The 27,115-nt window shown below is 41.2% G+C and overlaps 1 protein-coding gene across 3 annotated transcripts in view; it reads left to right on the forward strand.

Annotated features, from left to right (window-relative positions):
- The first annotated feature begins 3,100 nt into the window (after positions 1 to 3,100).
- The window catches only part of LOC116040450 (activating transcription factor 7 interacting protein), a 35,898-nt gene continuing 11,883 nt past the window's right edge, over positions 3,101 to 27,115 (forward strand). For 2 of the 3 annotated variants that reach the window (XM_036000245.1, XM_031285796.2), the window contains exon 1: positions 3,101 to 3,720. The gene's annotated coding sequence lies outside the window, so the exon portion shown is untranslated. Of the gene's footprint in view, positions 3,721 to 23,708; positions 23,822 to 27,115 lie in introns of those variants that run through there. The other variant, XM_031285795.2, reaches the window with a different exon arrangement.

A 27,115-nucleotide genomic window follows, 5' to 3' on the forward strand; every position in this document is an offset into this window, starting at 1 on the left:
CCACGTTATTATGGAACCCACGCAACTTCTAGGCAAGACCCATTCACCCATTCACACACTACTATTGGCCAGGCGTCCATGCTTACGCAAGGTAACGTAACCTGATTTGTTCAGGTCCTATCCCCTGACCAATCGGCTATCCTAACCTTAACCACTCAAGGTCAGTGCCTAACCCCAACCAATCAAGCTGCTTCGTAGGGCGGGACTTGGAAGTTACGTGGGATCCATAATAACGCCCCTTTCCCACATTCACATCACCTGATCTTCCCCCTCCACTTACTCACCTGCTTCCAATTTCCCTAATCAGCCCATATACACTCATTCCCAGCCAGGTTGTCTAGTTTGCATCCACACTAGCTTTCCAGCATTCTGCCTGCCTGATCCATGGTTTGATGCAAATGTAGATGTAGAGAGCCGTCACTGATTTTCACAATCAGATAGATCACATTTGCAGGTGGCAAAACGCGAGGCGCACCGAGAGAGCCATGCCAGTTGCGTGTTTTTGTTATTCTTGCTAGGCAACCACCGAATCACCCATCCTCTGTTATTTTTCAGTGAAGTAAATGACCTCGGGCACTTTTCTGCTCTTGAGTTGAAGTTTTTTCAGCTTGAGGCATTTAGGGCGTTCCTGAAAAAACACAAGGCCGATAGAGCTGAAAAACGCAGTACATTCAAAAACACAAAAGCAGCAAGCAAAATGCTTCACTCTCATTGTAAACAATTACAAAAAGCCGCCCCAGGCTGCTAAGACACGCTCTGTCTGATCAGTACCTTTATGTGGAAAATCAAAAATTGGTGTTTTACTTAAATTTATATATTGTACAAAGGTATGCTCTTTATTCGAGATTTCTTTTTTAAAACGGAATAGAAATCTGTAAATGAAACTGCAAAATGTAAAACACCTTGTACAGTCAGTCAGTGTTAGCGGGCAGAGCTAATGTCACTTTTGTTTGTTGTAATGTAATTTAACTGTGCCACCTAATTTTTCAGCAGCTATTTTACAGCTATGCAGTGGAGGTGGGTGCTGGCCCTACTTGAAATGAGCCAGACAACATTCATAGAAGTGTTTCTCTTTCTTAGCTGTCACTATCGTCCTATCATTGTCCTTGTTCAAATTATTGAACTATTGCGCCCTCAGGTGCCTTGATGGGGAACTCTTTGTTGTTTTCTCTTAAATCTGCTTTTACTGAATGACACACTGTAGTATCTGTGGCTGACTAGCACCTGCTAGTGTTTTGTGGTTTGTCTGGCTCATTTGGTACTAGTCTGCCCTTTTGGCGGATTCATCATGTTGGGATTAAAGGCAATTGTGCTTGGAATTTTTTATGTAAAGTTTATCCTTATTCTTCACTTTCACTTTTTTCTTCTTCCACAGTTATAAGACCAACAAAAAGCAAATGCTAAGCAAAATGCAACACTACCTTGTTCTCTCCACATTTTTCATGTCTATTTCTACTTTGAGCTTTCAAATAAAGGCAAAAAATCAAACAAAACAACAATAAGGAGCTTATGTAGCTCATGTGCTCAACAGTTGCTTAAACTTGCAATAATAAGTCTGCATTGTGTTTATGTAACATTTGAAAATGCACATAAATACTTAGCATTTTTAAAAGTATTAAACAATAAAAATCTTAGTAATCCAATTTTGTGTGGATTTACTTCCCTTTTTGCGCGGAAATGTATGTGCAAATTCTTCGATCATTGCGACATCTGTATTTACTTGTTTGTTTATCATTGTTTACTGCTAGGTTTAAACACACAGGGTATTATAGCCATTCCAGTTGTATTATGGATCCTCTGCATACAGTGTTCCCTAAATATAATGGATCAGTCATATTGAAATATGTCAATTCATTTAATACTTCCATGTCAATGTAGTGCCTCTATGGCTACGTTCACACCGCAAGTCTTAATGCTTACTTCGGATTTTTTGTTTGGCTGTTCATATTACCTTTTAAAATGTGGCCTATATTAGATTCCAGTGTGAACTGTTTGCGGTTTCAAACTGACCCGCATGTGCAAAAGAACAATAACAATGACATCAGACGCAGCACGCTGTTGCACTAAAGTTAGGGAGGTTATGGAGGAAGTAAGAATTTTCGCTTTTATTTCAAAATGTTTGTGTAATGGCAGCCGTAACATTAATGAGCAGGTGCTGAGGAGGAGAAGAATGAAGAGAAAGAGAGCCAAATTGGCTATTTTGGCCTTTTGCAGGGTTATGGCTGCAAATTCAATACAGGCTATTTTTTCAAAAACGGAGCGGTTACGGTATAATCCTTCTAGTTTTGTGTTCACACTACTTTGAAGAAGTCCGACCTGGTCACTTGACCCCAAAAAAAAAAAAATCTGATTTGAGCCACTTTTGCCTGCAGTCTGAAGGTAGCGTATGTTACAGTGTAGCCTAGCTGGATTTGTACACGTAGATGACAAAAGAGACTTGCCTAACCTGAAGGCTTCTTTCTTTTAGACTAGCACTGCAGTCCTTCTCTGATGTGCAAGAGTGTGTGAGAGAACAGCACAGCAGCTACCAACTCATACTCCACATCACGTGGATTTTGGAGTATGGATATACAACCTGCGACTACAGGAGGAGCAAGGGTTTATCCATGAGGACAGGAACATCTCAACGCTGATGAGTAGAACATCACTATAACTTGCCCCCTGCTGGCCTCCTGGGGAACTACAAGTTACCCAGTGAGTCGACAAAATGGCTGACAGTGGATAGCCTATGGTGCTGTATAATGTCAGAGGAGAGCTCAAAACTGGAGACATGTTAATGTAATGGATTACATTTTTTGGAAGCTATAAATAAAAAGATGTGTCCTTGTTTTCTTGTCTTCTTGTGAGAATCCAAAAAAATCATAGTGCAAACACTCAGGTTCACTGAAATGCTGGGTAGGCTACTTGAGCACATACAGTACAACTAAAACACACCCTACATTCCTGTGATGTATAAACTACAATGACACTATGGTCTGTAGTTAAGTTTACAGACATTTTTCCAGACTGTTGTTTAACTGACTCCTCCTTCCTTCACCATATAATCCCTCCCCCTCTGGTCAAATCACAAACCCCTCCCTCTCCGTGCGAATGGTCTGCTCCCTGTTATCCCTTGTTCCAACTGTCGGCTCTGTGAGCTTGCTTGAACCCCACTGCAGTTCCTCAAAGCAGATGTACTAGCTACTGCTTTAAAACACACTTGTGTCAGTCCTGCCAGACCATCCATACAAACCGTTCTATCACGTTCTGGAGCTGATCATACCTACCTTGCCGGCTTTAGCTACCGACTTAAACACCGCCGCCAGAAGAGCGACTTAAAAAAAAACGGAGAACGAATGAAACAAACTAACGTTCAGGTTGGTCAACGCAACCGAATCTGTCGACCAACCGCCACCGACGGTGACGTATTGTAATGGAGGATTTCTTGTGCACGAAAAGAGGAGGAGTCTATTTGTAAGCGAAAGGGGAGAGCAGTCGGTAGAGTCCGCAAAAGCACAACTACTCAGTTGTTGTGGCACAGCTCACTAACGGTAGTTTAACCGGTGAATGCTCAAACCGGTGGACTCATAACACACCCTGACCGCAACGGTTTGTAACTTACACAACAGGGTCAGGAAGATTTCGACAGCGGCGCCGGCAGGAGGAGGAGACAGTCTGCAGACAACCCTACAGACCGAGACAGGAAATCGCGGGAACATCGCTAGGCGACGCGAGGAGTCGGTGAGTCGTGGTGGTATTGCAACTAGTTAGCATCTATGGTTAGCATGCTGGCCAAACCTTTTTATATTTAACGCCGATACATAATATACTCATTGAAACTTGGGCTTATGAATATAAACATTTGGTCATGAATTACAAAAAATATTTTTTGCTTTGTGGGTGGCACAGTTTACAGTGAACCATAGCTAGCTACATGTTGAGATTGTAGCGGGCGTTGGAAATATATTAGCTTCCTAGATAATACACCAATGAAATTGTAATTACTACAACGGTTTTTGTTTGAACTTTTAACAGTAAAATGTTTTATTTAAAAACATTGCAACTGGCGTCTCCCTGAAGTTTTCATTTTTGTGAAAGTTGTCTCGCGACTTTTGCAATCGCGTAAATTGCTTTTATAAAATTACTGAATTCTGATTGATATTACATTAAATATTACATTAAGGGGACTTTTTCCAATTACACAGGTTTGTGTCCTTTGTTTTTTTATATGTAAAAAATGAACTCTCTTTTTCACATGCTTGCACTTAAATGGTGAAACTTTCCCTGCCGCTAAGCAGTGGTAACTTGGTTGAAGCTTGTACACAAATTCACACACAATTATATGAAGAAAAAGAAAACAAGTGACCCAGTTGGTTCAAGTATGATATGCCCTCACACCTCTGTCTGATAAAAGTAATCAAATTACTTTTTAATATAATTCATTGACTCTCCCATTTAGCAACTGGAAATATACATTTGTGTCTTGGATGTATTTGTACCTCACTAAAGTTGTAAACCCTACCAAGCGAAGCGACTATGGTGTATCGGTGCTAAACCAGCAGCAAGCATACAGCATACTCCAGAGGTGACCATTTGAAGGAGGAGCAAAAAGGAAGACAGATTTTGATAAGAAGTTGTCTACCCTGAGATAATTAGTATTGTGTGTAATAGAAAAATAATGTTTTAGCTTTGGCACTTTAATTATTGCCCTTGGTAGAGCTTCAATGAGGAGTTTGTGGCCTCTTTTAAAAACTCCTATGATTTAATGCTGATTATTAGAGAATATCCCCAAATTGAAAATCAATACTAGATAGAAGCCTAAATGGCACAGAAAATGGGCTAAAGTGAAGAGGATACTTCTGCATTTCCCACATTGTGCAGTTAAACCCCCCTCTTGGTCTAAAGTGGTACAGCCCAGTAATTTTCCATGCGCCACACTGTCCTAGGATGTGGGTGTGGCTTAATGTCAATGGTAATACAAGAGTTTAGCAGTTTTTCCTCTTTGCCCCTTCCAGTGGGTTTTCAGTAGAGAAAAAAATGCATAATTTTTGATTAAGGTGAAGTGATGTACAGATAAGTGACCAACTAAGTGTTTGCTCTATGAACCATAAGTCAGCCACAGTTTGGAGAATTTGGCAGTCTGCATGATTAAACTGTTTTATCATATTCATGATGTTTGTAAAAAAAAAAATAAAATAATTGGAGTCATTTCAGTCTCTACAAAGTGAGCTGTTTTCAGGTTTGCTTTTAGCTTTTGCGAACATGGTAAATCCCTTTCTCTAGTTTCACCTCCCCCACTTCACCCAGTGGCAGTGCTCACATGGTGCACTTGTAATTCATTACACGGTGTGCTTTTTCTGCTGAAGAGGAAGTACCCTTGAAAGGCTCCTCCTACATTTTTCAAAAGCTTTCCTGTGGATGTTAAAAGGCTACATTTGTTTACCTTACATTATCATCCAATACAACTAATGAGAATTTCCTATTGATCGCACAAATGCTACACCAATTTGCAGGGCTAGCTACATTGAAATTGATACTAAATGAAAATATAGGAACATTTGAGGTTCTGCTTGGCTTTATTTTAAAAATAAGAGCACCAAATGTCCTCCATGTGGAGGAAAAAGGAGTGTATCTGTTTGGCAGTGGCACCTTTCTCAGTCCTAGAGGTTTGGTGCCAAATTTAAGTCAGTGCTGTGCAGCAGGTCCACGGAAACCCTACCTATATGACTCGTTTCGTTATTATCACTTATACATGTCAGTGAATTCAACCACATGAATGAAATGCAAGTTACTATTACATTTGCTAACATTAGGCAGTATTTACAAAGTGAGTACAATACCTTTCATGTCAGTAGTCACATTAGATCATTTCTAGATGTTAGAGAGCAAATGGTTATCTTGCCAGATGTTCTGTAACTCTAACTTTTACTATTCAAAAATAATTCAACACCATGGATGTGAAATCAGCCATTTCATATTACGAATAGAGAGAGCTATGTATGCGCCAACATCTGTGAACATGCCACTGCAGGTATTAAGGCTCATTCTGTAATATTAGTTATTTATGAATTTCAAAGGGTGTATACAAAGCAACATAAACAATTTATTTAGCAGTGCCCTTTCAAGATGATAATTAATTAAAATCCATAATGGTGTGAGTAATAAATAATAAATGTTTCCATCAGCATATATTGATTAAAATGTCAACCCAATCCCTTAGTTTTTGACCATATAGATTTGAGCAAAAATTTACATTTCTGCTTTATTGACATTTTTACAAACAATGTAAATCGATTCGGGAGTGATAGCAGGTTCCAATCCTGTATTTTGATGGTGGAAAAGTCCATACCTAAAAGCTATGAACTTTTTCTCACCATAAGAACAAGTTTCAACCAGCTACAGCCGGTTTCTTAGCTTCAGGCTGTAAATGCGAGTGGTTTAGTCTCAAAATACCCGTGTTTATTATTCATCATTTATATCTTGCCATGCTGATAATTAAAAAGACTGGCTTGTTTTTAATTTGTTTTATGCATTTTACACATAGCCCATAATAAATGAGTCAGGTCGAAATACTTGTGTCTTTTTTAAGGGGCCCCTATTACAAATGTTATTGTTGCGATTGTTGCGGAGTACACTTAGTGCATATGCGTACATGCAACACAATGAAAATTGTCAATTCATACGTATTTGCCACTTTAAAAGATTTAGATTTTTCAGCGTTTATGGTTTTAGTGTGAGATTCGTACAGGAGTAGATGTCTCACATATATGTTAAGGCTTGCACCTTCATACACCATGTCTCCTCCCACTCCTGTTGCCTTATGTTTCAGTGTGTCTGCTTTAGTTGTGAGAGCCGACTGCCTGAATATTCAGTACTAAGTAATCCCCTCTGCGCAATATTGCCCCATTTATCACTATTTAGCCCCATTCAGACATTCACGTTATGTAAATGAGATGGCAATTTAACATGTCGCTCAAGTCATGGCAGCAATCTTACTAGATTTGATCTAGTGAAATGCTGTTACATTAACGTAAAGGTTACTGCAGCGCCAGGTAAAACATGCACAGAAAGAAACGCACATCTTGTTCGCCTTACCAAGAGCACTTTATAGATTATCACTCATCTCCTTTTTGCATAAGGGGAATAAAATCACAAACCACAAAACTCTGTAAGTTGAAGAGATTCTTCTCATCTCGGCTCAGCCTTTAAAAAGTGTTTTTTTTTCCTCTGGCAGTGTGAGGAAAAAAAGGAAAATAAATCCATGTACAACCACAACATTTATCAGGAGACTTCTTCCTAATATTTTTAGTTTCTACTTATGCAAACTGCATGGATGATTATATGAATATCCTGCACAATGCTTTTCATACAGCATTTGAGCAAATACGAATTTAACAAGAGTTACCATATTGTCATTCTACGCATGTGTGCTGTCGGTCTTTATAAAATAGGGGACACATTTCTCTATAAAATAAATGATGAAATTGATGAGAAAATGTATTATTCGGATTCACTGTAAGAAGAGAAGGGGCGAGTGTGCCTCATGCTCACGATGGTGATTAGTTAAGACTTCAACAACATAAGATTTAAAATCCATAACTGATGCAGCCTGAGAAAGAACGGAAAACACTCTTCTCCTTCATATGATTTATTTACAACTCACCACAGTGTACCATGTGCTAAATACTCCTTACAGATATCACACATAGCTAATGAACAATTCCAGATATGTAACAGTGTTGCAGTGTGCATCTCAGATCACATTTCACTCACTGTGACCACTACTTTGTCATTACTAAACCAAAAATGAACAATAACGTTGCGGCCGTCAGTGGGCTTATTTGCTAGCTAAGCTCATGCTGTTGTTTGGTTGCCATGACTTTGCGTGTGATGGTGTCCTGTCGTTCCAGTTGCTCGCCCTCAAAGGGGAAAGAGAGCGGATGACTGTTCGCTTGTATTCAGTAGAGCAGACAGCTTTGCAGAGTCGCGTAATTATGACTTCACGGCGGCAATAATTTAATAGGGGCGAACCGCCGCTAATAAATGCATATAGCTGAAACACTGGGTCAGATATAACTCAACATTTCTCCTTTTCTCAGCTGAGATGGACGGCATAGCGCTGCAGTGTTTCACTCACACTGCATAAATTAGCAAGTGGCTTGTGGACATTTAGCTAGCGGCTTAATCCCGACAAAACACCACGGTGAATTTCAGCCTGCATGCATGTTTTTTTATACTCACATTGTTGAAACAGAGCAGCTAATATTGGTAGCGAGAGCAACAAGTTAGCGGACTGCCGTCACTGCACCTTTCTCTGCAACGCACCGGCTGGGTGGGCGTGTGTATATAAAGCCCTGCACTGTGTGTGTCTGTGTGTATGTATATATATATATATGTATGTATGTATGTATATATATATATATATATATATATATGTATGTGTGTGTGTGTGTGTATATATATATATATATATATATATATATATATAGAGATCTAGTGCTAGAGTTGTGCATTGTTTAGGCTACATTGTGCTGCAAGTTCAGCTCAGAGGCAAGAGACTGGGCCGATAATCGGCCGTTGGACAGCCTGGCGAGGTCAGTGACTCGAATGACCCATCTGATTAGTAGAGTGCTAACCCGGAAACGGGGAGCGGAATGAGCGTGACTAGAGTCTCTCAAAATCTGACAAATCTTTTAAACAGACCTTTGTCGATTAAGTGTTTATGCTCTTTGCATTATATTCCAATGCAATACTTTGCTTAATAAAGGAAGGCACCATGGAGTCCTGTCGGAGTCCACATGCTTTACCTTCGTTGTTTGTTTACATAACTCACTCACGGGAAAGGCAAAATGTTGCCACCCCGGTGACTTCAGGGAAGCAGAAATATTTTCTGTTGTTGCTCCGTCATCTCCAACTCTGGCAGTGGTCATGGTGTCTAGAATAGTCAAGCTGCAGGCTACTTTTAAGCTAACATTACCCTGTGTCTTTAGCTGCATGCTACCAGCCGGTAAGCTACGCTGTGTCTATTGTTTTTTTTTTGGACATGCACTAGTAGGCGGGTGTGGAGAGAGAATACTGGGGGAATTGCAGATCCTGCTTCTAACTTCTATAGTCGAAATTGAAATTGTGACACCCCTAGGTACAATTTGTTCTAAACCATATCAATTATGCACATATTATATAACAAATATCAAAAGGTACTCTTATGAATTCTCAGGGTATTTCAGTCACCTGTGTGTATGAATATTGATTTAATGTGAAGTACTGAATCAATATCGAATTGAATCGTGACCCAAAGTCTCTAAATCGAACCGCGTTGTCCTTGCCAATGCCCAGCCCTATTATAGTGTGTGAGTTAACAAACGCTGTTTCTCAAGACCAAGAAAAGTCTTATCTGTTATTTCCTTACTTCTGGAGAAGTGAAGGGGGTTAGCCACGAAGTAAGGGTCTGGAAGTTTAGGAAAGGCTAACAATACCGTTGTGCCATAACAACGTTGGCTTCGGTGCGACCCCTTTCAGAAGCTTTGTAATCCTGCCTTGAACTGCAGTGTCTTTTTGGAGATTTTGTTAAATAAATCCAAAATGATAAATCCAACACTGAATGTCTTCTGTGATTATTTATCTATTTTTTTCTGCGTTGAAAACATTTATCGTTGTTGTCCACTGTCAATCCCTTACCTTGGGTTGAGTCTTTCGACCAGTCTGTGTTCCTGACTAGGCATGTGTACTCTGATCTCAAACGCATCGTGTGAGCGAATATGGACAGAAGGGTAGACGTGATACAAAAGCTTTCTTTGATCAGGAAGTTTTGTCTTGCATTGTTTGGTCGAATTTGTTCACTGCAATGTTCATTTGTCCCAAACACAAATGTACTGACTGCCCTGTCTGTGTGTGAAGAGTGGATGTATGTGCGTTGGTAGGGTATTGCAAGCAGTGTGACTCCCCAGAGCCAAATTAAAACCTCTGCTATGGACAAAGCAGAAGCTGACTCATGAGGAAGAACGTAATAAGCTTGATCTTCATTCATTGTCCTTGTCTCTCGCTTAAAGTTACTAGTCAGCTTCCACAAACTGGTCACACTTCAGTAGGTTGATGAGCAAATGTTAGCATAGCAAGATATGGCCACAGTAGAAAGAGCTTGCAAGTGAGAGGCCTGGTTCATTGGCCCTCTTATGGTCACTCTGCCTATGTTTGACCAGTAGAAAGATGCATCCTTTTGGCAAAGCAAAATAAATGCTAATGAGGACCGGAGCACTCCACTGTGTTCACAGATAGGATAGGAACAAGAGCTAGACCCCACGGCCCTCTGAGGGATGATGCAGCCAATTGCCCAAAGGTAGAGGAATGCAATTGTCACGTCGGACTTGAGGGTTTGAACATGGCTTGGAGGTAGGAAGGAGCAGTTTCCTTCACTTCCCTGTAGGCTAGCACCAGTATTGAACTGGGTGTGAGCTGCAACAGGGATCCAGTGTTGTAAACAGAGATGTGGAGTCGTGTGGGAAAAATTGGGGAGGTTGAACTCCAGATGGGCGGCAGCAATCTGTACTTTACATTACATTACATGTCATTTAGCTGACGCTTTTATCCAAAGCGTCTTACAATTAAGTGCGTTCAACCTTGAAGGTGCAAACTCCAGACAAGTAGTAAGTGCAAGTACATTAGCTTTAAATAGGTAATGCTACAAAGAGTCATATCAAAGTGCAGTATCAAGAGAGATTTTTTTTTCTTTTTTTTTTCTTCATTATCCGAGGTGCAGTCGGAAGAGATGTGTTTTTAGCCTTGGGCGGAAAATGCACAGGTTTTCGGTCATCCTGATGTCAATAGGGAGCTCATTCCACCATTTAGGAGACAGGACAGCAAACAGTCGGGATTTCGTTGACTGATTAGTTCTCCCTCGCTGTGAAGGGGCAGCAAGCAGGTTGGCTGATGCGGAGCGGGCGAGTTTGGGTATAGGGTTTGACCATGTCCTGCATGTTGCTGGGGCTGATCCGTTCGTGGCCCTGTATGCAAGTACTAGTGTCTTGAAGCGGATGTGGGCAGCAACTGGTAACCAGTAAAGAGAGCGGAGGAGCGGTGTAGTGTGAGAGAACTTGGGGAGGTTGAAGACAAGTCGAGCTGCTGCGTTCTGAATGAGCTGCAGGGGCCGGATGGCACATGCAGGCAGGCCAATCAGGAGGGAGTTGCAGTAGTTTAGACATGAGATGACTAGAGCCTGAACCAGAACCTGATCCGCCTTCTGCGTTAGAAGGGGAGTACTTGCTCTAGGTGGTAGCTCAGGTGTCAGAAGCAGTGGGATAAGGAGGGAGTTGCAGTCATACAGGCGAGGTCTGACATGCACCTGTACCGAGGCCACATCAGTAGTGAAGAGGAGTGAATTCTCCTGATGTTGTGCATTAGGAATTTACAAGAGCAGGCTTGTGCTGCGATCAGTCATTTGTGATTTGGCCACACCCAGTTTGCTTTCCAAATTGGCATCACCACGATATTGTTTATGGTGATAGATGGATCTCAGCAGGCATTCTTTTGTCCAGAAGAAACAAGCTCTGTTTGGTTCAGGGTCACTCCAAGAAAGCTGCAAGGAAGTAAGATGACATAGAATGAATGTAATTTGCATTTGAATGTAATTTGCAGCCAGGGAGTCTAGCAACTCTCTGTTGGCTTGCGAGCTGGAAAAGCCAAACTCTAGCCGGGCCAATCACAATGTGCATAGAGTTGGTGGGCGGGCTTAACATAATGACGGCAGAGTTACAACGGTTCTGCGTGAATTCCCTGCTACTTGAAAACAAAGGAGATGGCTGCTGCTGGTGAAAAGTGGTCTTCGAATCGGCTTTGGCCGCAACTCCGGGAGACTTGGAGTTAAACTTTTCTTTGAGAAAAGAACAAAGAACGGCACTGAAGTCATTCTTAAAAAAGGGAGTTTTGGAAGGAGTTTTGCTGACCGGATACGGCAAAAGTTTAATCTATCAACTAGCTCTGCTACCTTCTTTGTTGCTCTGGTTGGTTGTAGCGCTATCCTATTGCGTGCAGAGGGAATTTGAAAGACAACCGTTTATCCCGCCCCTCGGATTGAGTCCTGCCAATAGTGAGTTCCCAGACCCAGACATCTTGATGTAGGCGTAATGAGAAGAATAGCTAGGCATCGTCAGCATAGCAGTGAGAAGAGAAGCTCTAATGGGGAATTTACAGTAGTAAAAAATAACTCGGGGAACCAGCAGCTCATTTTCAATTTGCAACTCTGTTGCCACATAATAAATCTATCTCGCACTGGTTTTGATTTATCCATGCCAAGCAACCAACATTAGCTACCAAGTTAGCTAACTACTAACAAAGTCGGAAACACGCCCCCTGACCTCGGATTTCCAAGCTCGGAACTCGGAGAACCTCGCAGTACACCGAGTTCAAAATCCAACATGGATGCCCCGTGCATCATTTGCAAGTTGTGAAAGCTGTAGTAACATACAGTTATTAGCACTAATGTCTTATTTGTGTCTCACTAAATCAGTCATACACACAGTCCTGTCCAACTTCTATCTCTGGACATGTTGCTACTCTGTTTGTATGCACAAAAACGGCGTAATGCGTTGTTAACTACTGGTATTGCTAACAATGGCTACCTTGGCTAGAGCTATCTCCACAAGACTTCTGAATTCCCAGGTAAATGGAACGCACCATTAAACCACCATGAAATGAAACTCTCTGCTTCGAGAAACTTTCTTAAAGGTACATTTAAAATAAGATACGAAAAAAAGAAAAAGAAATACAGTAATACTAATTCCAGTTTTTGGATATGTTTGGTCAGTGGTGTCTAAAATGATTGCAGACTGATGTTCTGGTGTAGCCTAGCGTGATATAGGTGTAATGTAACAACGGTCACAAATGTAACTAAAAGGTCACACTAAAGTTGTTTTGTAAATATCTAGAATTTATTAAACACATTTTTAACAATGATTATTGTTATTATGTAGAACATGGTAGTCCCAAAATATGCAGAAATGTAAAATAATATGATAGGATTGAGCATTGCAGCTTACAGTAAATACAAGATACAAAAATATGTTGCCCCTTGCGGATCAAATGACATCAAACCCTCAAGAGAACAAACCAGCATGGAGAAAAGCAGCAGTATTTTTAACTGAAGAGTAACACGGTACAGTCATAAGCAGTTAAAGTAAGCCATGTTCATGATAAATGGGACTCTTTCTGCTTTAACTGCGTACAGCAGTAGCAGCCATTTTGTGCTGTAGCATTCACTGCAAGCAATCTATCAAAGGAAAAGGAGTGGGGGAGGGGAAAGTGTCGAGTAGCTAGCTTGTTAAGTAATTCAAATCATTATGCTGAGGAAATGTTAGCTGTTTGTTATGCCAGTTTTTCCATAGAAAACAATCTTTTTTTTTTCATAGCTACTTTCTACTCATTCCCAAATGTGTATTATTGGCAGAGAAGAAAAAAACAGCTTATAGCATTGGATTTATCCTTCCTCATAACATCATGATTTTTTCCTTGATTTTCATGTAAAAAACATTCGAGAAATGTGCCATATTTAGACATAGTGAAGATGAGTTGTTGCTACAGAGACAGAAATAACATTTGAGAGTAGCTTAAGGAGAATGAGCTGCGCTTTCAGTGGCAGGGTTTTCTACCAATTTAGAACTAGAATTCACTAAGATTGTTTTCCTGTTTAACATAGGCAAATTTAGTTTTGAACTTCTAACCACAAAGTTCGAATTGTTTAGGGAGCTTTTATTTTGTTATTCACCTCTCTAGCTCCCTCCGTTGTTTGTGAATACACCCTTTTGCTGCAATGGTTTAGTCCATGCTTGGCTGTAAAACCCCAGACCGGAGCAGACGGCTGGGGTGGGGGAGGGGTGTTGGCGCTCTGTGTAAGGCTGTGGACTGGAAGCTCTGACTATGTGGTGCTAGCTAAAGCTTATGCGATCTGATTTAAACTGTAGATACTCTCTTTAGGTTATTAGAATTTTACCAGAAAAAAGGGGGCACAACAGATCTGACTGATATTTTAGTTCTGCAATTAATCAAAAGTATTCTCATTACTATGTCTTCAGGGAACCTAGGTTACTCTTATTTTGCACTTGGTGTTTTTTGTTTATTCTGCTGTATGCCAATCAACATTCATTGGCTTTTTTTGTAGCCATGACAGGAGCCTCCCTCAGCAGCGCATGGCTAAAGAATAATCACCATGTGCTTGCTTGATTCTGAAACTCCTGGTTTTGCCCACCCCTCCCTTTTTTCTTCCCTCTTTTCCTTCTGCCCAGCTCCTGCTAGTCTCTACTTATTCAAAAGATAAGAAAGAACCCAAAGAAATCACGCGTACAATCTTTGGGCAATGGTAGGCTAAGAAGCAGTGTTTTTACACTATTGTGTTTAGTTAATAGGTTAACCCTGTTTTGAGAATAATATTCCTTTGACAGTAAAATATTGGCATGTTTGAACTGTTCTCCCTTACGTTCTGTCCATTTTACATTTCGCTACTTAAACCACTATTAGATTTCACAGAATCTAACAGTGCCCTACAGTAAAGGCAACTGATTAACTCATAGTTGCTATGATTAATTGGTGCGTCTTTTATTGGAATCATCAATGTAGAAGAAAATAATATTTTAAGCTAGTTTACCATTTGAAGGAAAAATGCCCCCCTTGAATGGATGGAGAACAGGATACAAATAGACATGCATGAAGCAATATCACCAATCAGCTACAAGATCAAAAATCAGCTACGGCTTAGAATAACTCAAAACTTGGCTCATCTGGATTCCTGCTTGTTGTTATATCATTAAGATACGATAACCGCACTGTATACAGTATATCTATTTAATACAATGTTCCGAATAGGAAATACAAACATTTTATCGGCTTACACAGCAAGTGAATGTGATGATGTATGAGTTGCTTCAGCTCTGTGCAAACAGTTTAAATAGATCGAAGCCTATATTGGTGTAACAACCTCAGAAGCAGGCTACCTGCTTTAGTAGAATAGTGTGAAATTTGCTTTTGTTTCATATAGCAAAATATTCTAGTAGGTCCATTTAACTGGAAAAAAATGTCTTGGTGAAAATGATGCACATAAGAATTTTCTTTTAATGCGGTGGATTTTGTGCTAGATATAGCAGGCTCTAAGGGCTCTTTGTGGCTGCGCACAGCAGACCAGGTGGCCATTTTGAGTTTCAGTGAATCCAGATGCAGGCAGAGGGTGGGGGAGGGGAAGACTGCGCACTGTGCGCAGTAATGTTGGAATGCAGGCTCAGCTCTCACTGGCTGACAGCGTTTTTTCCACTCAGTATTTAGCCTCACTATGTCTGATATTAGATAACTGTCTTTTTTTTTTTTTCTTTTAACTTAAGACCAACAGAATCTTCTATGACTGACAGTTAGAGACAGCCAGGTTTATACTGTTTGGCATATTGGTTGTAGCACTAACTGCAGCCGGAAGTAGAAAAAACATTATTTTATAACCCAGTTAACTAGACCTAGGATCATAAAACATTTAGCGGTAGAGCTCAGAACTTGTGAGGTGAAAACTCACTACTAATAACTCTTTAGTCATAGCTTAGTGTGTTGCTGAACAGTGAGCACAAGACACGTCCGGGCTCTTTGCAACAGTGAAACTCTAAACCAGGATTTAGAGGTGATCACAATGACCTATAGAAATGACATTACTTAAAATCATTAAATCACATTTGCTGTTTTCCCTCAAGATGCATGCACGAGTATGGAGATTTCTGCAGATACTGTACTTTTGGTTTAGTAGGCGGAGTTTGTCATAGGATCTGATCAAGCCTGTGCTCAGCATGCTGCTCGCAGCAGCGCTGGTGGCCATTTTGTGTTTCTGCAGTAGCAGAAAGGGGGGTTGGTAAAATAACGCACAGCAAGGTTTTATTGGCTTCCCCAAAAGGGCTTTTGATGAAAATAGGTGGTTTGCAAATTAAAGTTCATTGTAATTACTTTGTTCTTCAACAATATATTTCTCTGTTTTGGGTCTCAAAGACAAATCAGGAATTTACTTTAAATAAACTATTTTGTGAAAATTCCACTGGTGAAAACTTCAATAACAGGAGAAATAATGCACAAAGTTTGTTTTTCAGTTTTTAGGTGGGTGTTCTTTGTTCCTCTTGAGTAAAGAACCACCCCTGTGTTGGAATGGTTCAGTCTGTTTAACAGCAGCCCTCTCTGCGGTAGGAGAGGCTGGGCGGGTAGAGGCTGCTTAGTGTGTCAAGCTGTGCTCTAATTTCTTGCTGTGCGCAGCTAGCATGGGACTGTGTGGCTAAAAAGCGATATTTCTTGTTTGCGAATAAAGAATGCTTACAAAAAAATAACTGGTACAGTTTGTTATGAGATTCTCTTTCAATTTCGTCAATGCGGTCATTATAGTTAACCATGAGAAGTAGTGGTATTCTATTCAATGAAAAGTGTTTTGGCTTATGTATTTGACTTGTTTTGAGGAATTAGATAAAACATATCAGCTAAAAAATAGTGGTAGTGTTTCACTTTTTGTGTGAAAACCAGAGAAAATAAAACTCCTTGCCCTTATTTAGCAAATCTGTAACTGTACTTTGACTGTTCGATTACTTGAATACTTTATCCTTATCTGTTTTGTTTTGAATGCCCCACCCCCACTCCCTCCCCATCACAATGGTTCAGTCCATGTTTGACTTGGAGAGGCTGAGAGAAAAAGAAAGAAGTGTGTGTGTGTGTGTGTGTGTGTGTGTGTGTGTGTGTGAGAGAGAGAGAGAGATGGGGGAGGGTGGGTGCAGCTGCCTGTGCTGTGGGTGTGCAATTTAGCGCTGGCTGTGCGCCGCTAGCTAGGCTCTGACTAAAGTGCATGTTGTGCTGCTGTGTCATGTAAAAGTGGCTTTATTTGTGTTTTACTGGTTATTGTTGGTTCGCATATATAATAAGGGGTTTGCTACAATTATTTTTTTTTTTTTGTTGCGACAGGCCTAATGGCAAGAGACATTCATGGAAGAACTAGAAGCTAGGATGTTTAGCGGGATAGTTGAGGATAAAGGAGGATGTGGTTCTATTTTAACAAACAGAACATTAAAGCAAACTGTAAAACCATCAATGCCACTGATTTTCTTCAGTTCTTTATGGAAACTGCTGAGATACAGCGGCTTACCTCACCATTGGAAAAAAAAAAAGCCATCATAGGTAGAAGGAGATCTTATTAGTATTTCCAGTGTTTAAAATACATGAGTTTAACTAGTTATAGTTAGCTAGTGTTTCAATATATGGTAACTGTCAAATGTATTCTATCAAGGCCTGATAGCCGAGCTTTTGTCAGACAAAACCTTTACTAATGTTATTTAGCCTCCCTTATTAGGTTTTTTAATTGTATTTCTGCAGTTTCACCAACATCTTAGCATTAGTCTTTAGCAAGATAGCTGATGTGTGAGATCAAAGCATAGCGGCAGCAAGTGCTCAGTTTATTGCACATAGTACCCATAGTGACCATGTTATATGTATGCAGTTCAGATAAGATCTGAGATTCAGATGCCAGGGGAGGCAATACACATTTCACTGAAAGAGTTTATTAACAGTTATGTCAGGGTTATCTAATTTTGTCTTTTTGTTTGACCACGTTGAATATAAACTATTTTTAGCACCAGAAGCCATCTTAAAACAATGACATGTAAATGATGGTTTTACATTTCAACCCAGGAGGTGTGACACACTCAACAAACACAGGATGACAATAAAGGTCAATTACTGCACTCCAGTAGTATTTTTGTATTGTAGTGTTGTCCTTCAATTCAATTCAATTCAATTTTATTTATAGTATCAAATCATAACAAGAGTTATCTCGAGACACTTTACAGATAGAGTAGGTCTAGACCAAACTCTGTACTTTACGAAGCCCCAACTATTACAGTGGTTGCCTCAAGAGCAAGCATTAGCAGTAGCTATTGCGACAGTGGCAAGGAAAAACTCCCTTTTTTTTTGTTAGGAAGAAACCTCGGACAGACCCAGACTCTTGGTAGGCGGTGTCTGACGGCACCAGTTGGGGGAGTGGTGAATGGTGGCAATAATAGTCATAATAAAGATAGTGAAGCAGTGATCACAATGGTAGTCATAGTAGTTCATGTCATAGTAGGGCACAGCAGGGCGTTACGGGGTGTAGTGTGGCACAGCAGCCTGGGTGGACGCGGTTGGACGCGGCAGGACGCAGTCGGACACTGCGGGGAAACGCAGAGCGTAGCAGGGTGTAGTAAGTCCATAGCGTCAGCTGCACCCAGGACCCCGGTGTAGGTGCCACCCAATTCCAAGGCGATGTTCTGGGTGAAGAAGAAGCAAAGGGACTCCGGGGAGAAAACTCCCCAGAGATAGGTTAGTAACAGGCATTTCTGGGACTAAGATGCACACAAAAGGAGACAAGTGAAAAGAGAGAAGAGGGAGCGGCTCATTGTGTCCTTGGAAGGAGCTTCCCACAGCAGTCTAGAGTTATAATAGTATAACTAAGAGAGGCAGGCTAAAGAGAGGGGCCCTGGACCGGGCTCGTACTCTCCTCTGCCGGAACGGGCTTGTACTTCCTGCCTCCCTCTACTCTACTCTACTATGCTGCAACTCCTCACTCCCTAACTATAAGCTTTATCAAAGATGATGGTTTTCAGTTTATTCTTAAATGTGGCGACGGTGTCAGCCCCCCGAACCCAAGTTGGGAGCTGGTTCCACAGGAGAGGAGCCTGGTAGCTGAAGGCTCTGGCTCCCATTCTACTTTTAGAGACTCTAGGAACCACAAGTAGCTCTGAGTTCTGGGAGCGTAGTGCTCTAGTGGGACAATAAGGTACTAAAAGCTCTTCTATGTATGATGGTGCTTGACCATTTAGTGCTTTGTAGGTCAGGAGAAGGATTTTAAATTCAATCCTGGATTTTACAGGAAGCCAATGCAGAGAAGCTAATACAGGAGAAATGTGATCTCTTTTGTTAGTTCTTGTCAGAACACGTGCTGCAGCATTCTGGATCAGCTGGAGGGTCTTGAGGGACTTATTTGAGCAGCCTGATAGTAAAGAATTACAGTAGTCCAGCCGGGAAGTTACGAATGCATGGACTAGTTTTTCAGCATCGTTTTGAGACAGGATGTTCCTGATTTTGGCAATGTTACGAAGATGGAAAAAGGCTGTTCTTGAGGTTTGTTTTAAGTGGGCGTTAAAGGATAGATCCTGGTCAAAAATGACTCCTAGATTTCTGACAGTAGTGCTGGAGGCCAGGGCAATACCATCTAGGGTAGCTATATATTTAGATAATGAAGTTCGGTGGTGCTTGGGTCCCAGCACAATAACTTCCGTTTTGTTTGAGTTCAACATCAGAAAATTGTGGGTCATCCAGGATTTTATATCTTTAATGCACGCTTGAAGTTTAGCTAACTGACCGCTTTCGTCTGGCTTGATTGACAGATATAATTGGGTGTCGTCTGCGTAACAGTGAAAGTTAATTGAGTGTTTCCTAATAATATTGCCTAGAGGAAGCATATATAAAGAGAATAGAATTGGTCCAAGCACTGAGCCTTGAGGAACGCCATGGCTAACTTTAGCGTATTTGGATGGTTTATCGTTAATATTAACAAATTGGGATCGCTCAGAAAAATAGGACTTAAACCAGCTTAGTGCGATTCCTTTAATGCCAACTAAATGTTCCAGTCTCTGTAAGAGGATGGTATGGTCAATAGTGTCGAATGCAGCACTAAGATCTAATAAGACAAGTACGGAGACAAGTCCTTTGTCAGCAGCAGTTAGAAGGTCGTTAGTGATTTTCACCAGTGCCGTCTCTGTGCTATGATGCATTCTAAATCCTGACTGAAAGTCTTCAAATAGACTATTTCTATGCAGAAAGTCACACAATTGATTAGCGACTACCTTCTCAAGGATTTTGGAGAGAAACGGGAGGTTAGATATAGGTCTATAGTTGGCTAAGACCTCAGGGTCGAGGGTGGGTTTTTTCAGAATAGGTTTTATCACAGCTACTTTAAAAGACTGCGGTACGTGACCCGTTAATAAGGACATATTGATCGTATCTAGTAATGTGGTGTTGACCACAGGTAGTGCTTCTTTAAGTAGCTTCGTTGGAATGGGGTCTAAGAGACAGGTAGTTGGCTTAGCTGAAGAGACCCTTAACATTAATTGTTGGAGGTCTAAAGGATAAAAGCCGTCTAAATAAGTATCAGGTCTTATCGTTCTCTCTAGCCCTCCTGCGCCCAATGGTGAGTCGTTGGAAGCTGTGGGCAGAAGGTGATGAATTTTTTCTCTAATTGTTATAATTTTATCATTAAAAAAGGTCATGAAGTCATCACTGCTCAGAGCTATAGGAATAGATGGCTCAATAGAGCTGTGACTATCTGTCAGCCTGGCTACAGTGCTGAAAAGAAACCTTGGGTTGTTCTTATTTTCTTCTATTAGTGTTGAGTAATAGTCTGATCTGGCATTTCTGAGGGCCCTCCTATAATTTTTTAGACTATCTTGCCAATCCACACGAGATTCTTCCAGTTTGGTGGAACGCCATTTACTTTCAAGTTTTCGTGAGATTTGTTTTAATTTGCGAGTTTGGGAGTTATACCAAGGTGCTAGTTTCCTTTCCTTCATCATCTTCTTTTTGAGAGGAGCAACCGAGTCTAAAGTAGTCCGTAGGCAGGCCGTAGCAGCGTCTACAAAGTTATCAAGTTGGGAGGGACTAGAGTTAACGTAACAGTCCTCTGTTATATTAAGGCATGACATTGAGTTAAGTGCTGTTGGAATAGCTTCCTTAAATTTAGCTATAGCACTGTCAGATAAGCATCTAGTGTAGAAACTTTTATTTAATTTCGTATAGTCTGGTAGTAGGAATTCGAAAGTTATTAAAAAATGGTCTGATAATAAAGGATTCTGCGGAAATACTATTAAATCGTCAATTTTGATGCCATATTCTAGCACAAGGTCGAGGGTGTGGTTAAAACAGTGCGTGGCCTTATGCACCCTCTGACTGAAACCAATAGAATCTAGCAGTGAATTGAAAGCAGTACTAAGGCTATTGCTCTCAATGTCCACATGGATATTAAAATCACCTACAATAAGTACTTTGTCTGATTGAAGGACTACGCATGATAAAAACTCTGAGAATTCAGATAAGAACTCAGAATATGGACCTGGTGCTCGGTAAACAACAACGAATATAATTGGCTGTACTGTTTTCCATGTTGGGTGTTGAAGATTAAGAACAAGGCTTTCAAACGAGTTATAATTTAGTTTAGGTTTAGGATTAATTAACAGGCTCGAGTCAAATATGGCTGCAACTCCCCCTCCTCGGCCTGAGCCTCGTGGAATTTGGGTATTATTATGACTGGGAGGAGTGGCTTCGTTTAAACTAACATATTCGTCATGGCCCAGCCAGGTTTCGGTGAGGCAGAATAAATCAATGTGGTTATCTGATATCAATTCGTTTACCAATAATGCTTTCGATGACAGAGATCTAATATTTAATAGCCCACATTTGATTTTCCTATTCTGTTCTGTCGTTGCAGTGGTTGTTTTAATTCCAATTAGGTTGTTTAGTATAGCACCTCTTTTATTAGTGTTTGGTTTAAACGGTCTCAGTCGGGGGACAGACACGGTGGTTATGGGATTATGAATGGGTGATTGCTCTGAAGGGAGCACAGAGGGGCGTATAGCGCTGTATCTCTGATTATTGACTTTGGGAGAGTGTGTCTGGTCAGTGTGCTTGTGGGAGTGTTTACGGGATGTAAACAGTCAATCAGAGGTCTGGGTATGCAGGGCGTGGTGCAAATTTCCACGTAGCATCTGGCTTCCGCGTGTATTGGGATGAATCCCATCCCTGCTGAACAGGGAGCCACGTTCCCAAAACAGATTGAAGTTGTCAATAAAACCTATCCTGTGAATACTGCATGTGAGCTGGAGCCAGGTGTTAAGGGAGAGTAGTCTGCTAAAGAGGCCTGATCCGCGACCTAGAGATGGAAGTGGGCCCGAAATAAAAACCGACTTCCCAGTGCTTTTTAAAGCCTCAATGAGAGTGGTAAAGTCTCGCCTTGTGCGCTCACACTCCTGAATCCGAGTGGACATGTCGTTATGTCCACAATGGACCACGATGCGTTTGATAGAGGTCGGAAATGAGGGTATCAGGTCCATAACTTTAGCCAGGATGTCTGCAACTTTGGCCCCGGGAAAACAGTGTGTGACAGCATTATGAAACCGTAGGTCTCTAGTGATGGAGTCCCCAATAATTACTGTGGTTAGGGGGAAGAGCGGACGAGGAGTGGGGGGGTGTGGGTAGCCGGTGACGGGAGCAAAACAGTCAGTGTCGGTTTCAGATGGGCAGGGAAAAGAAGAGGAAGAATGCTTACCGTTCGGTTGTGGAGATTGTTTTTGAGGAACGTTGTCATTTGGCTGATCCAGGCAGTGTAGGCCACCGGACCGTCTGACTACCGCATCCCTCAGAAGCTTTCGCCGCGCGGTAGCAATCGTCTTCCGTGACGACGGCTGGTCAGTCTGCTTTGAAGCGGGGCGAGCCCGGTGAGCCGCACTGGCCACCACCGGCTCCGACTCCGACAAAGCATTGAAGCGGTTGGAGAGGCTGAGGGCAGGAGGCGATGGAGCCCTACCCGAGGCTCTCTTTCGGCCGCAAACCACCTCAGTCCAGGGTGGCTTGATAACCGGTGTCGAGCAGGACGATGGGCGTGGGCAGGCAGCTGGGTCCCATGGCGCGGTATCCTGGAAGGCCGCCGAGAGAGATGAGATCCGGAGCGACTGATTATGAGCCACGTCCAAGCAGGCGGTTAACAAAGCATCTTTGGTTTTTAAGTCCTCGGAAAGCCGACGAACATCTTCCCTGAGGTCAGCAATTTCTTTGTTTGTATTATTGAACAACGAGGAAATCCTGAGGGGGAGTGGGGACTCGCCAGGTGTAGAGGTAGCCATGAAGCTAGCGTTAGTTTAGCCGGTAGGCCTAGTCTTGATAAATTAGCGTGAGGCTAATACTTACTTACACGTAAAAATGTGTCTTTGGTTTTAAAAACACTTTATTAGTATAATAAAAACTAGGCGATAGAGCCGACTGTTAGGTAGGAGGTTGAAGGCAGCTGCCGGCTGCCTCGTCCCCGCCGACTGCTGTCGCTTGTGGATGACGTTCGCTTGTGGATGACGTGCAGCAGCTCGTCGACAGAAAACCTCTCCGCTGATCCGCCAGAACAAGAACAATGTTCCTCAATTCCTTGACCTTTTTTTTTTTTTTTTTTATCATTAACCTTTCTTTGCCTATGGTGTTATTTTAGAAAGGAGAGTCCCCCCCCCCCTGCCCTTTGTCAGAATGGTTTAGTCCGTGCTGGCTGTAGATTTCCATACTGTGGACGTGTTTGTGCTAGAGTTGGGGGATGGGTGTTGCTAAGCAACGGTCTGTGCAGTGTACTTCCCCTCTGTCTGTGCGCTGCTAGCTAGGGTTGGTATTGAGAATCACCACGCTGTACTTTAAAATGTTGTAGACACAAGATTTGATTTGTATGTATTTGTGGTACCTGGCAAATATATCATGCACTTTTAATAGGTGTCATCAGAAAGAACAAATGTATTTTTTCATTTTTTGTGTTTTATATTATGCATTATGGCAGTCTGCTGTGTTAGGAGCTTTGAACTTTCTTACCCTTTTTAAAGGGTTTAAATATGTTTTTTATAGACCAATGTAGGCCAAACATCCATTATAGTGCATACCCCCGCACAGAACATGATGGACTAGTCCTAAGTGAGCCCCTCCTCCTTTCTTTTATGTTCTCCTGCTGGCCTCTCAGCCTGCTCCCACAATCAAATCAACAAATACATGGAAGGTCTCAATCCCACACATCCTGCTAAAGGTTGACATTTCTTTGTTTTTAAAGCATGTTTAACATGTCTCTCTGTCATTTAAATCTAACTAAGTTTAGTTCTAACTCAATTTTTGTCATTGCAGCTTCACACTCTTCTCAGGGTTAGCTTTCGATAGTCTAGTTGTAGAGGGTGCTATGCTAGTTGAAGAAGGTAGAGTTTTGGCTTGCTGTTTATGTTTGTTGTGTTTTTTGTTTTGTTTTTTACCAGGAAACATTACTTTCAGATGTAATTTATCTCAGGGAGTTTGCTGTACATTTTCACTAATGTAGCTGACATCAGTAGACATTTTGTTACCTGCAACCATAGAAATAGAATGAGAGTAGAACGGACATTGGTTTGACAACGGTTTGCCGTGGTCATTTGACTAGTTCAAGAGAAAATGGGGATTGTTGTTATGGTGACAACACACATCAGAAGTGTGCCACACTCACTGGTGTGAGAACTCTGTTTTGGCCTATCGCCCACACTAAGCTAGCATTTTCCTTTTGTCTCTTATTGAAGCAAATTCAGCCATCCTCAATTCTGCTCTAGCAGCAAGGCAACGGACATACTGCAGGCGTTGTACTATTTCACTGCTCGTTTGTCGCTAAACTTCACCTCAGAGTACATCTGTGACTTGCTGCCATTCGGTTTATACGGAAGTTAAGATGCTAAAGTTAGCCCGCTGCAACAGTCGCAGCTCTTTGCAGTAGCAACGGTACACATTCAAATTGCCGCCACTCTGACCATCCTGCTATATTGATTTGAATGGGGAATGTCCCTTCTACTCTCATTCTATTTCTATGCCTGCAACACTGTGCGTGACACCAGTAGTATGCATGCTTTTAAAACATTGTTTCTGGTCGCACTCACATCTTTGGGCTCAGTAATGGAAGCTGTTTACTTAAGTCATGTATGTTCTGTGTCCTTACAGACAAGTGACTGTACATGTATGTATTTGTAGCACTGTCCTCACATTTGGACTTGTGCGATATTTTGTCTGTATGTGAATATCACAAATATCCCACAGGTGTAAAGCATCTTCATCGCTAACGATCATTACGGTGGCCAACCCACAATATCACATCCCTGTCACAAGCTAATTGTAGAAGCATGTGTACAGTTTTCAAACAACAACATGTTAGTCATAGTGCAAAAAAACCAAAATACTGTTTAACATTTTATGTCTAAAGCGGCCCTACTTTCTCTGGTTGCTGACGCACACTGTCCAAGTGGATACTGTCATTGCACTTATTGCTGTGTATTTGTTCATGCTGCACTGTGGATCACTCACATACAGTTCTGTGTTGAGGAATAGGTTGCACTGTTTTAATAGAGCATAATTATGTATTTTTTTAAAACTGGTCTAGCCCGAGCACAGCGGGATAGAATAAACAAAAGTTTGGTAGCTATGTGTCGGATAATGATCCAAAGAGAAAGTGCTTTCATTTGTACCAGTTTGTCAACCAGGGACATACCTAGGAATGACTGGTACCAGGGATGAATTCTATGCCATTTAAGCCATAGTCTAAGTATCTATGTAAGTCTGGATTCTGTTCTTGGGAGGCCAACATATTTGGCAAGTTGCACATGGATGTCCATGTACTGAATCTCAACCAGAAGTGACTTGTACTTTCCCATTGTCTTTTAAAACGGCTTGAATCATGTTGGGCAAGATTTGATAAGCACAATGTCATACATACTGCTGAACTATGGTTGCATCTTCCACATTTGAACCAATAATGTGATACTTTGTCCTGAAAGAGAAAGCGAAGTAGGAATGCCAAGTTTTTGTCGTTTGCTTGGCAACACAGAGGCTTAAACTTGAGTTGTCTGCTGCAGGACTGACTCCCTAGTCACCCTGTTCTCCAATTATTTGGAGTTAGAGAGACTTGCATGTCTAGTTTGGCAGAGTTACTGCAACTTTGTGACATTTGTCCAACAACTAACCAGCTAGTCACCTGGTGTTGAAACAGTGGGTTGTAAAGGTAAAGTTCTGAAACAACAACATGCTGCAACTTGAAAAAAAAATAGTTGTCAAACCCAGACAAAGACGATGGACGATCTCTCCTCGTCTTCTGTTGTTTATGACTGCAGCGTCACATGAAGGTATAAGTGAAAACGTCCTAATGCATTGTAGCCTAGTTATCAAAGACATCTAGTCAAAATGATTTAAAGATTTGAAAATGACTTATTAAAATGAGCTGGAAGTTGTGTAAGCCCTCTCTTCTGTGCATTGACATCGGAGCATGTTCGATTGTTGGCTCCAATTACACGCAATCCTGCGAGACATACATTTGATAGAAGATGCATGATTTTAAAAAAAAAAAAAAAGAAAAAGAGAGAGCGACGGAGAAATAATGAAAGTCTACTTAATGTTTGGTGTCGGCAGTCAGTGAATGGTATTAAAACAATATAAACAAGCGTGACTTGCCTGAAACAGCTTTACGGAGTGTAAGTCCAGACCAATTCACTATTACCTCAGATTGGTTGGGCTTAGTAATACAATTTGGAAATTAATATTCCTATGAGTTTATCTAGCTTTAAGATCAAGTCTGAATCTATATATGCTGTTTACGTGAATTAAGTAGGTGTGTGTTTTTTAAAAAGGATGTAGCTTTTTGATGACCTAACTTGCTGTGCGCAGTATAAGCCACACCCGGCCTGTGCATACTTATCTGAGACGTGTTATGATTGTTTTCTGCATTTCTCCGAATCAGGTTCAACAGTGCACTCACTGACGCAGCTGCAGATAGCCCTATTTGTAAACATTGGCTGATGAGCTTTCTATAAGCTTGGAAAAAAGAATGAGTTCTTATACTCACCACAGTGATTTTATAGTTATAATGTTTAACTTTGGCTTAGGTAACATTTTTGTTTAATGAAATGAAATTTATATATTCTAGATTTTGTTTACTTTGCCAACTTTCTGAAGCATCAGGCTGAATCAAAAATTGTTTTTAAGCAGGATGGTGGTGCAACCTGATATCTCTGATAGAGAATCCAGTTCAGCTAGCTACTGAGAGCTCAGTCTGGCAGCAAAAGCAGAGCTGACGGCCATTTTGAGTTTCTGCACTGAATCCAGGCGCAGTAAATGAGGCCGTAGGATGGGGGAGGGGGATATTGTTCTCTGCGCAGTGTGCAATAAGATTGGAATGTGTACCAAGTGTACCAGTAACCATGCTCACAACTTACATCGCTCTTTATTTATTTATTTATTTATTTATTTGTTTATGCTGAGTTTTTGCATGCTGCTTTTCTCGGTTAAATTGAATGCTGAAATATCTTCTCTTAGTGCTGTG

The sequence above is a fragment of the Sander lucioperca genome, chromosome 4 (assembly GCF_008315115.2).
Source record: "Sander lucioperca isolate FBNREF2018 chromosome 4, SLUC_FBN_1.2, whole genome shotgun sequence".
NCBI lineage: Eukaryota > Metazoa > Chordata > Actinopteri > Perciformes > Percidae > Sander > Sander lucioperca.